The sequence below is a fragment of the Haliotis asinina genome, chromosome 1, assembly GCF_037392515.1.
Source record: "Haliotis asinina isolate JCU_RB_2024 chromosome 1, JCU_Hal_asi_v2, whole genome shotgun sequence".
Classification (NCBI taxonomy): domain Eukaryota; kingdom Metazoa; phylum Mollusca; class Gastropoda; order Lepetellida; family Haliotidae; genus Haliotis; species Haliotis asinina.
The window spans coordinates 14041989-14052127 of record NC_090280.1 but is presented as its reverse complement, the minus strand read 5'-3'; the positions used below and the strand labels follow the sequence as shown (position 1 = coordinate 14052127).

The window sequence follows — 10139 nt, the reverse complement described above, 5'->3', positions numbered from 1 at the left end:
CACAAATACCTCTCATATTAGAACATCCGACCTTTGGAATTATGACTTTTTTATTTGAAAAGATCGTCCGTTTTAGTCATAATATAATTCACCCGCTGTCGTCCGCCACCCCTGAACATGTGTCAGTGTGACCGTTGCCAAAGTGATAGCACGAATGCTTTTTCAACGAACGCCACCACTAGATGTCAGCAGTGTTTCTCTGTTTACTGGCTTGGGGATTCAGTGCTCATACAAATGTAGATCACCTGACAAATACAAAAACAAAATGACAGCTAAGATCAACAAATTATTTCAAAATACAAGAAATATGTTTAAAGCGTTGAATTGATGACACACATATTTGTTATTTTTCGTTTATTATGGCAACGTCTGTATGTACCTGCGTTTGGTTCAGCTGACGTCTTACTGTTTGATATTCCTAGATATTCATAGAGTGGTTTTGACCTTACTTGAAGACCTTGGTACTCCGAAATACCTGAAACAAAATATGTCATTAGAAAAATCTCCAAAACTATTTTGGTGTTTGCAGAGATTGAGGTTGCATGCGTTAACATTAGGTCACTACCGGTATGACCAGCGTCTGGTCAGATTTCCTGTACGTGGTATAACACAAATATATTATACTAAACGACCTTCCGTGTAATACAAGTTTTATTAAACGAGTTAATGCTTCGGTATCAAACGAACAAAAGCTTTCGTTCGTTTGATACTAAATCTTTCACAAGTTTAATAAAAGTGGCATTTCACGGAAGCAAGTTTTGTATAATTATTCTGTTTATTACTCTCCATCACAGGTGGGCAGAAACTGCGGCTTCACTGCCTACAGTGTGTGGACTCTCAGCTCTCCATGAGTCAAGCAGTCAAGGAGGGTCTAGTACCATTGCGACAGCGGCAATAGTATTGTGACGTCATAACTGTGAATCATGATGACGTCATACGTCTAGCGGTGGTACAGCAGTGTAATACTGCTGTAAAAATATTACCCTGTGGTATCCTTTACGGGAGAGTAATAACAAATGATATTTAATTAACTATGCGCTGATTCCAAATGTAGTCGTATGATTGCAAAACAGTGTATGTATGACTTACACTCCGTGGGTAACTTCTGCCCCGACTTCAGTTGTGTGTATATCTGTTTGTCGCAATCTTTGTCTTGAAGGTCAGAGTAGATACTCGCATCTTTGGAATGATTCAATGAAAACGTTATACGTGTCACATCAATAGAAATATGTATATATGTACATATTGGCATGTGTGTGGGCAGTTGAAAAGGGATTATGCATAATTGTTGGCTGTGTAGCACATGCCAGTGTGGTAAATCGCTTAAGCGTCGTAGTCAACATTATTCTAACAATTGTATTGCGTTATATATTCAGCCGTTTGAAGCAGCTGAAGATGTTTACAGGCTGCGTCACAGCGAACCGGGTACAGTGTAATATGGTGTATATACATTGTATTCACACTTCATTAGCAATCATACCTTGAGTGTTTCGCATTGCGTCTGATTGTGACGGTCCTTTACTCTTGAAACAAAATGGCTTTCAGTTACGGAAGTAGTTTATTTCATATATTGTGTGTACACGTGCATGTTGTAATTTTTCGACCACGTCTTGTCACGGGTGCGCTTGTGGACGGTACATGAAACACAGACAAGGTCAAACTTTATGGATGAACCACTTCTTCGTTCGTTCACCCGAACAAAAATGTTGTTCATCTACATAGTTTGTCCTCATCTGATTCACCAACATCTACATATGCCACTCAGAGAAGTTACATGAAATATACTTATGACAGATACTGAAACATCTTAACAATAAATCATTACGTGATTCTTACGTGAACATTCTTGAGATGATAACAATCTAAAGCACACGATAACAGTTAAAAATAATGCAATATATCCTTATGATTGTTTATACACTGGTATCTGAACGTTGGTTACCATGCAACGAGCAGTCGGTACTGTGTAGTGTGTATTTATATCCAATCTTGAAATATAAACAGAATTATAAAAGAGTTAATTTTGAATAAGTAATATCTAAATAATGTTAAACCTTGGGAAAGGATTATGTAACAACAATAACAACGAAAAGGAACCAAAAGATATCCATAATTAACTGATCTGCTTTACATGTAGTTATTACACCCTGAGATATTACCCGCAAAGAAGACCTACCCGGTTTCCTTAAAACACTTGAGAGACTACCTTGACGGTGACTGCACTAGCTATTAGGAAAAGCACACCGACAGATATCCCTGCTATGACGGCTGGATCTGAAACAAGATGAAACATGACGTCTCCTTTGCTTAGATATAATTATTGTAGCCGTAAGTACGTGTCTTTTCATTTTCCAGCCCTAAAATTATTAATTAATTATTGTTAATTATTAAATGTCTATTTATTACAGTCAGTTACTTAATGTTTCTGAGGATGCGCTTCCCTCTACATATTGCTAATCATCAACCAGCGATACATAACTGTAGGCGTCCCTTGTTAAGTTACCAGGTTTGTTTTCTTATCACTTGTGTAAATCTTACGTAACAGGTGTACTAGTATGAGGCTCTTTCGTCACGATATGGTTGACATATTGCCGATGTGACTACAATTTAAACTCACTCACTCACTTTCATAATTTCTTTGATGGGCATTTTAGGATTTGTTAAGAATGATGACTATTTTTATGGATAAACAACTTCTTTTATTCTATGAAAACGTGACAACGACATTAGAATATATGTCGCCTGTCACAGAATAAATGAAGTTGAAAGTCCATAAGTATTGTAACCATTATTCTACGCTTACTTACATAAAAATACGGTACTTGTGTCTTAGCATTCAACCACCTGATGAAGGAATACGCATGTACTCCTGAATGTTGGGTACCTCACGCTAAAGAAGTTGAAGTTATCATTGTTGACTGAGTGATACAGTTCACAGATGAATATGAATATAAAGTGCCAATAACTAATTCTTGCATTTACGAGAAAGCGACCACATGAATCGTTATCATGCCTTGTAACTGTGATTCTGTCCTCCCCTCAACAGGCACAGTCTCCGTAAATGTTCCTTGCAATGATTCTCACGTAGAATGTCGTGGCAGAATCGAGATGATTGAGAACAGCACGGCGGTACTTCCCTCTTCCTGTTTCTTCGAAAGACCCTCCCTCAACCCAGTGTCTCTTGTCTTTGCTGTACTCAACAGTAAAGATCTGAACCGACCCTCCATTGAACTCCTGTTTCCAGGCGATGATCATTGATGACGAATCCGTACCATGTACTGTGACATCGGAAGGTGCAAGGGAGGGCCTGTCGTTGGAAATACGTACAAACTCATAGTGGAACTTACTTGTGGCATTTAACATATTTACATATAGAAAGTTAAATCTCGTGTTGACTCTTTATGTGCTAACTGTATGGGTTCACGTATACATTACCTTGTCATACAAGAGAAAGAGATTCCACACTGCTGCCCACGGCGTTGTTTGCGTGAACCTGGTACAAACCGAAATCTTCTTCTTGTACGTTTTTCAGGTTTAGAGTGGATGTCACTGTGAAGGGCGAGGTACTAGTCTTTTCAGACAAGGATGATAGATTTTTGTGGTAATATCCCCCTGGCCTCTTCCAAAGGATTGTTGGACGAGGATATGATAGGATTGTCATCGAAAGTATGACATTGCTACCGTGTGATGACACGTATTTGCGGTGTAGAGGGGACATCTCATCGGGTCGGGGCGAACCTTGAGTTGGAAAGAGGATACTTGTATAGGATACAGTGAAACTGTGGATTGTCTAGACTAAAGAACTACCTCTGCTATTTGGTCTGAACTAACTCACAGTAGTTGATTTACTTTTGTAAAGGACATTCGTTATGCCCAGTGTCAGTTTAAGAACTATTGTAAACCAAAAGTCACTGTGTTCTGTAATCTGATTGGTTGAAAAACATGATCAAACGGTGTTAGATTCCCGGAAACTGCAAGACTATTCACTACGTATTGACCTCGCAAACAGTTGTTTTGTTGAGTCATCAACAGTGGTGACGTCATTCAAATCATATTGTGACGTAAAGTCAGAATGACGTCACAAATGAGCAACTCCAGACGCAACCATGGGAACCAGCTGAAACGTCCTGTTGATGACACTTCACTGCTGTACCCGTACTCGATGTAAACGAATGCAGACAATAAAACCCTTTGGTTTACTTTTCTGTTTACAATGTCGATAAACATCATGTGTTGGCCAATTTCCGGGTGTTATTGAGTATTTGAAGCACGGGAATGCATTTGGAACCGACGGCGTCAATTCAGGAATGTTACCATTAAAGATATGATTATATTCTTATTTTGTACAAAGATTTGTGAGGGTCTAGTGACAAAAACACCCATTACTACTGAAATCAGTGGCTAGTATCTGGAATCAGCATTGCCATCAGGCATCCTCACACATTAGCCTTCAGCAACACATGCTTGCCATAAAGGCGACTATGCTTGTCGTAAGAGGCGACTAACGGGATTGGGTGGTCAGCCTCGTTGACTTGCAATTGGTTGACACATGTCATCGGTTCCCAGTTGCGCAGATCGATGCTCATGTTGTTGGTCACTGGATTGTCTGGTCCAGACTCGATTATTCACAGGTAGCGAACATATGGCTGGAATATTGCCGAGTGCGGCGTAATGCTAAACCCACTCACCCCTCACACATCAGCCATTATGCTCCCTTTATAAAGTGACTCCACAGAGGGTAACGTCTTAATTCTTTGCTGTATGTACTACGCGCTATCCGGTTTGTTTTAACGGTTTCCTCTTGTAAGAAGTGTGCTACTCATCGTCTGTGATCCGGTGAGAGTCAGATCTCACTACAAGGACTGAGGGTGCTGGTAGCTGTACACACATATGCCCAGTATTCTAACAATGATACTTACACTGTACATCCACTGTCATCTCCCAAGACTAGGACTGTAATAAAGCTGTCCCCACACACAAACTGAGGGTGTAGGTAGCTGTACACATATGTCCAGTATTCTAACAGTGATACTTACACTGCACATCCACTGTCACCTCCAAAGAGTCAGATCTCACTACAGATGGTCCCACACAAGGACTAAGAGTGTTGGTAGCTGTACACACATGTCTAGTATTCTAACAATGACACTTACACTGCACATCCACTGTTACCTCCAAAGAGTCAGATCTCACTACAGATGGTCCCACACAAGGACTAAGAGTGTTGGTAGCTGTACACAAATGTCTAGTATTCTAACAATGATACTTACACTGCACATGCACTGTCACCTCCATAGAGTCAGATCTCACTACAGATGGTCCCACACAAGGACTAAGAGTGTTGGTAGCTGTACATACATATATCCCTGCCTGTGATCTCTGTATGTTACGGATGGTCAGAGTAGATCTTGTCTGAGGAGTAAAATGGGCATGGTTTTTCCTTGTCCATTTCATCGTTGCAAAAGGATTTGAATCGATAGAACAGGCCACACTGAGATTTTGGAATTCTGTTACAGAGGTTGACGTAATAACCTGCACCGTTGGGCCGTCTGAAAGTAAATTGGGCAAAATGTTATTTGTTTGTGGTTTAATTTGGAGTTACTGGAGTGGCACTGTCCTGGTTTGTTTCTTATCTCAGTTATCGACAGCAGTCAGTTATCATAAACAATCATTCATCTAAGAAAACCCCATTATCCTGTGGAGTACCTCAAGGATCCGTTCTAGGACCAGTGTTGTTTACACTTTCCACCAGAGATCTTGGAGATGTAATCAGTACACATGATGTGAGCCACCACTTCTACGCAGATGACACTCAGCTGTCTGATTCATGCTATCCCAACAAATGTGTGAGCGACTGTCAGAGTGTACTGGTGATGTAAAGACATGGATGACGACAAATTTGCTCAAACTGAATGAGGCGAAGACCGAGGCGTTGCTTGTCGGCACTAAGAAGAATCTTCGTCATGTGATGACCAACTCACTCACAGTTTGCAACATTGTCATTCCATTTTCGAAAACGGTTAAAAATCTTGGGCTTCATCTAGACTCTGATCTCTCTATGAAAGCTCATATAAACACAGTTTGCAAATCCTGTTACTTCCATTTACGAAACATTAGCAGCATTAGAAGCTCCCTTACTACACCAGCAGCTCAAGCCCTAGTGCGATCGCTTGTTCTTTCTAAGATTGACTACTGCAATAGCATATTTTATGGACTTTCTGAAAAACTATTGTCAAAACTCCAAAAAGTACAAAACGACTTGTCTGCAAAGTTCCCACAAGGATCCATATAACACCTGTCCTGGAAACCCTGCACTGGCTACCAATTAGATCCAGAGTTGAATTCAAGGTCCTGAGTCTTGCCTACCAGTGCTACCATCATACAGCTCCAGACTACCTAGTTGAGCTAGTCACCAAGTACAATCCTTCTAGAATATTAAGATCAACAGACCAACACCTTCTCATTGTTCCCAGACAGAAATTACAGGCATTTGGATTTCGCTCATTCGGCTATGGTGCTCCACAGTCATGGAATCAACTCCCGATTGAACTCAAAATGTCTCCCTCCATTGACTCATTCAAAAGTTCACTCAAAACTTATCTTTTCAGAAAATATTACAATGTATAGCTTAAATTTCCTCAGATTGTTTTTCACCATCGTTCCAGCATAACCTCTGCCTTGCTTTGTAAATATTTGCTTGGATTCATTCAATGTAGCGCTTTGAGCATGCTTTATGTGTGGAATTCAGCGCATTATAAATACACATATTATTATTATTAATGCATGCTTAGCTATAATCACTGAAACAAAGTATGTGTCACCCAGACACCGTCACATTTCCCTTTTATTATTGAAAAAACAGAAAGCATGTTTCAAACATATCCCAACCACAAAACGTTATTGTTTTATTGGCATACTTGATATGCATATATCTTTAAATTAACATGAAGATAGTGTGGGGGACATGTCTTCTTGTTCAAAGCGAAATACAGATTGAAATGTCATTTAATGCATCGAGAAAATCAGCCCATGACAACCATTCGATGTAAGGTATTCCTGCCTAGCACATGTGCTTACGCGCATTCATCTCACTTGAATAATATTAAAGTGTACTTCTTAATGTATTGTTAGTTACATAAACAAATGCATCTTCCAATAACTCTTTGAAGAAGCTCTTTGTTACCTACATTGTACATCTGCAAAAACAGGTGATGAAGTGTCCGACACACGCCTCGCAATACAGACTGTTCCTGGTGATAGGACTGAGGTCTAGCACTCTCCCCGTTGCCGATGGAATTGTAACACCCCGAAACGCCCAAACATATGACGATATCCGATCTCCATTTGATGACGTCGCTTGACATGTGAATCTGACATATTACTGCCCCACAAAAACAAACTCTATAAGGTCGGCAACTGATAAACCCGGTAATTATGGTAGCTCTCGGGAGATAGTCTAAACCAGAAGAAGTTACATTGGACAAAAGATGAAAGATGTATGGCTTCATGTCCTAACATACTCATATAGTGAGTGGGTTAGTTGCTAGTAGATACATAAGGTTTATGGAAGCAGTGAGTGCACTAAAACAGTGTAAGGCATTAAGGTGCACCTACATCTACAATACACAATAGCACGATGAGGTCACTTGTTTAATTCACTGAAAGTGGCAATTTTGCGTGAAAATGAGCCAAGTACATATGCAATTTGCCCAGTGTGAAAACGATTCGTCCGAATCGATCCAACACTTGGACGGACGTTGGGAACGTTAACGTTCAACGTTTGTAAGGCGTGGCATGATATTACTTGGTTGTGACCTGTAAATGATCGAGTGTGGACCAGACAATCCAACAGCAACGTTAACGTAACGGGAATACGATGACATCTGTCAACCCCGTCGGCAAGCGTGACCACCCTGTCCCGTTAGCCAAGAAGCAGAAAAATGCATGAAGCAGGATGATTATGCCAACCTGTCCGAGACTCCCTTCTAGAATAGAGAAAGGCTACAATCAACCAGTGGGATATTGTAATGTACAATATCTTTCATAAAAACATGGGAACCGTACCTGACGACCGCACCGGTATCGAACAGGTACAGATGAGTACAAATGCTAAAGTCGATATATCTGGGAATCTGAAAAAGAAGAGAACTGCGTTTTTAATCTTCCCAATCCTTACTGATTTAATAAATGTTGACTGACAGAACTTTCTATGACAGATATACACATATACACACAACACACAAACACGGTCAGACAGACATAAATACACACACACACATCGACATCCAGACATTCATCCATCCACAACGTAGCTATGTGGATCTCTCTCTCTCTCTCTAACATATACACATATACACATACGCTGTCACAGCGTATAAACAATGTTACCTGGCTTCCTTTCTCCATGTTTTATTGCTCATCTCAATTTATTGGTCTTCTCTACAGTGAGTCTGAAGCTCCGTATATAATTGTAGATCAGGAAATGAGTACCCAATGTTATTTGATGACATTGTATGCTACACGAATGTTCTACATGCACCCTCTTTTGAGTAACGTACCTTTGTTATATTCCCAGTGCCCAGGCTGTACTTACTTACAGCAGGTTCATCTTTCATACATTGTGTACCCATTAAGACCTCTTACACAGACGTTCGTAGACGTAGACGGATCTTGTAGCTTGTTTTCGAGAGCAACCATTTTCTACTCAGAAAATAATCGACAAGTAAAAATTTTAGAGATAAAAATACATGAAATATTCCAGGCCTCGTCGGGAGTTTTCTGATATATACCTTCTCGTAAGGGACAAGATAAACACGCCACTATGCAAATATCTGGTATACACATTACCTGTAATGTTAATGTTAATGTAATATGTAGAAGCCTGGACTCGCATTACAACTAAGTTCCTTGTTTCTTGTTGCTGCTTTCTTTTTCTACATATGGTGGGGAGGTTTTGTCAAAGCTGTCAGCAAAAACCGATATTTTCAGTAAAATCTGTTTTCCATGCTCACTATCTTTGAGAGTCGCAAGTCATATGTAGGTAAATAAATTTTGAAAAATATTTTACTTTCGTTTTTAGAATATAAATAATTTTATTTTGCGTTGCTGAATTTGAAATAAATAAACATCATGGACATTGTAAAAAGAAATATTTTCACAGAAGAACTGAATAAAATAAACATTTGTTGGTTACAATTGTACAAAGTAGCCGCGATCTTCGTACTGACATCAATGGCATTTTATAGGATATGTGGTTCGGGAAATATCTTTTTACTTCTATCCATTTATATATTCTTGTAACTACAACATTCATTGTATAAGGATTATTATTAGATATTTTTTTGTTTCTGTGAATCCTTCAATCTTACATTTTGCCTAACATTGTACTATTACCCCAAAAACGTTTCAATAATAATTTGGATTTAATAACTTTTTTCCAGCAATGACTAAGTTTGCAATATGTTTACCACTGGATCATCTTGCCTAGGCTCAAAGGTTTGCACAGAATTATAATCACATGGGCATATTTGTTTAGCATTTTAGGCATATAGTGAGATCGACACCATTTGTGAGTTGTGAGAATATTTACTCTATTTAAGTGCTGAATGAGTTATCTACCCTGTTGAATACTGAATGAGTTATCCACCATTTTGAATGTTGAATGACTTGCCTGCATCAGTGAGTACTAAGGACTGAGTCAAGTACCCCAGTTAGAGCTAAATGAGCTACCTGCCCTGAAGAGAACTGAAGAGTTGCCTACCCTGCTGTGCTTTGTAGATGGAGCTGTTGGAGAGCGGCTGCATGACTTCCTGCTGCGGGTGGTGATGCAAGTTGGGAAACCAACGACATGCCTGACAGTGGATATACAGTTGATCCCTGTAGAAACAGATCAGCATGTAAATCATATCACACCAGATACAGCAAGTACTTAAGTTATTCTTAAAAACAACTACATGATGTAAACTGTGGTCTGAATGACACTCAAATATTTACTCATAAGAGTCATTGAAACTCTTTAAGTCTTCTCTTATATCAGTCAGTTAAAAGGTATTTAAGGCAGATTTATAAAAGAATCTAAGCATAACGAGGAAATCAGGGTAAACTTGTTGAAGACATTTGTCTCTGTGGTGAAAACCATG

At 39.4% G+C, this 10139-nt stretch overlaps 1 pseudogene; it reads right to left on the bottom strand.

The window, feature by feature from the left end:
• Positions 1 to 2185: 2185 nt before the first annotated feature.
• LOC137295242 (kin of IRRE-like protein 3) lies at positions 2186 to 9849 on the bottom strand (annotated as a pseudogene).
• Positions 9850 to 10139: the final 290 nt, after the last annotated feature.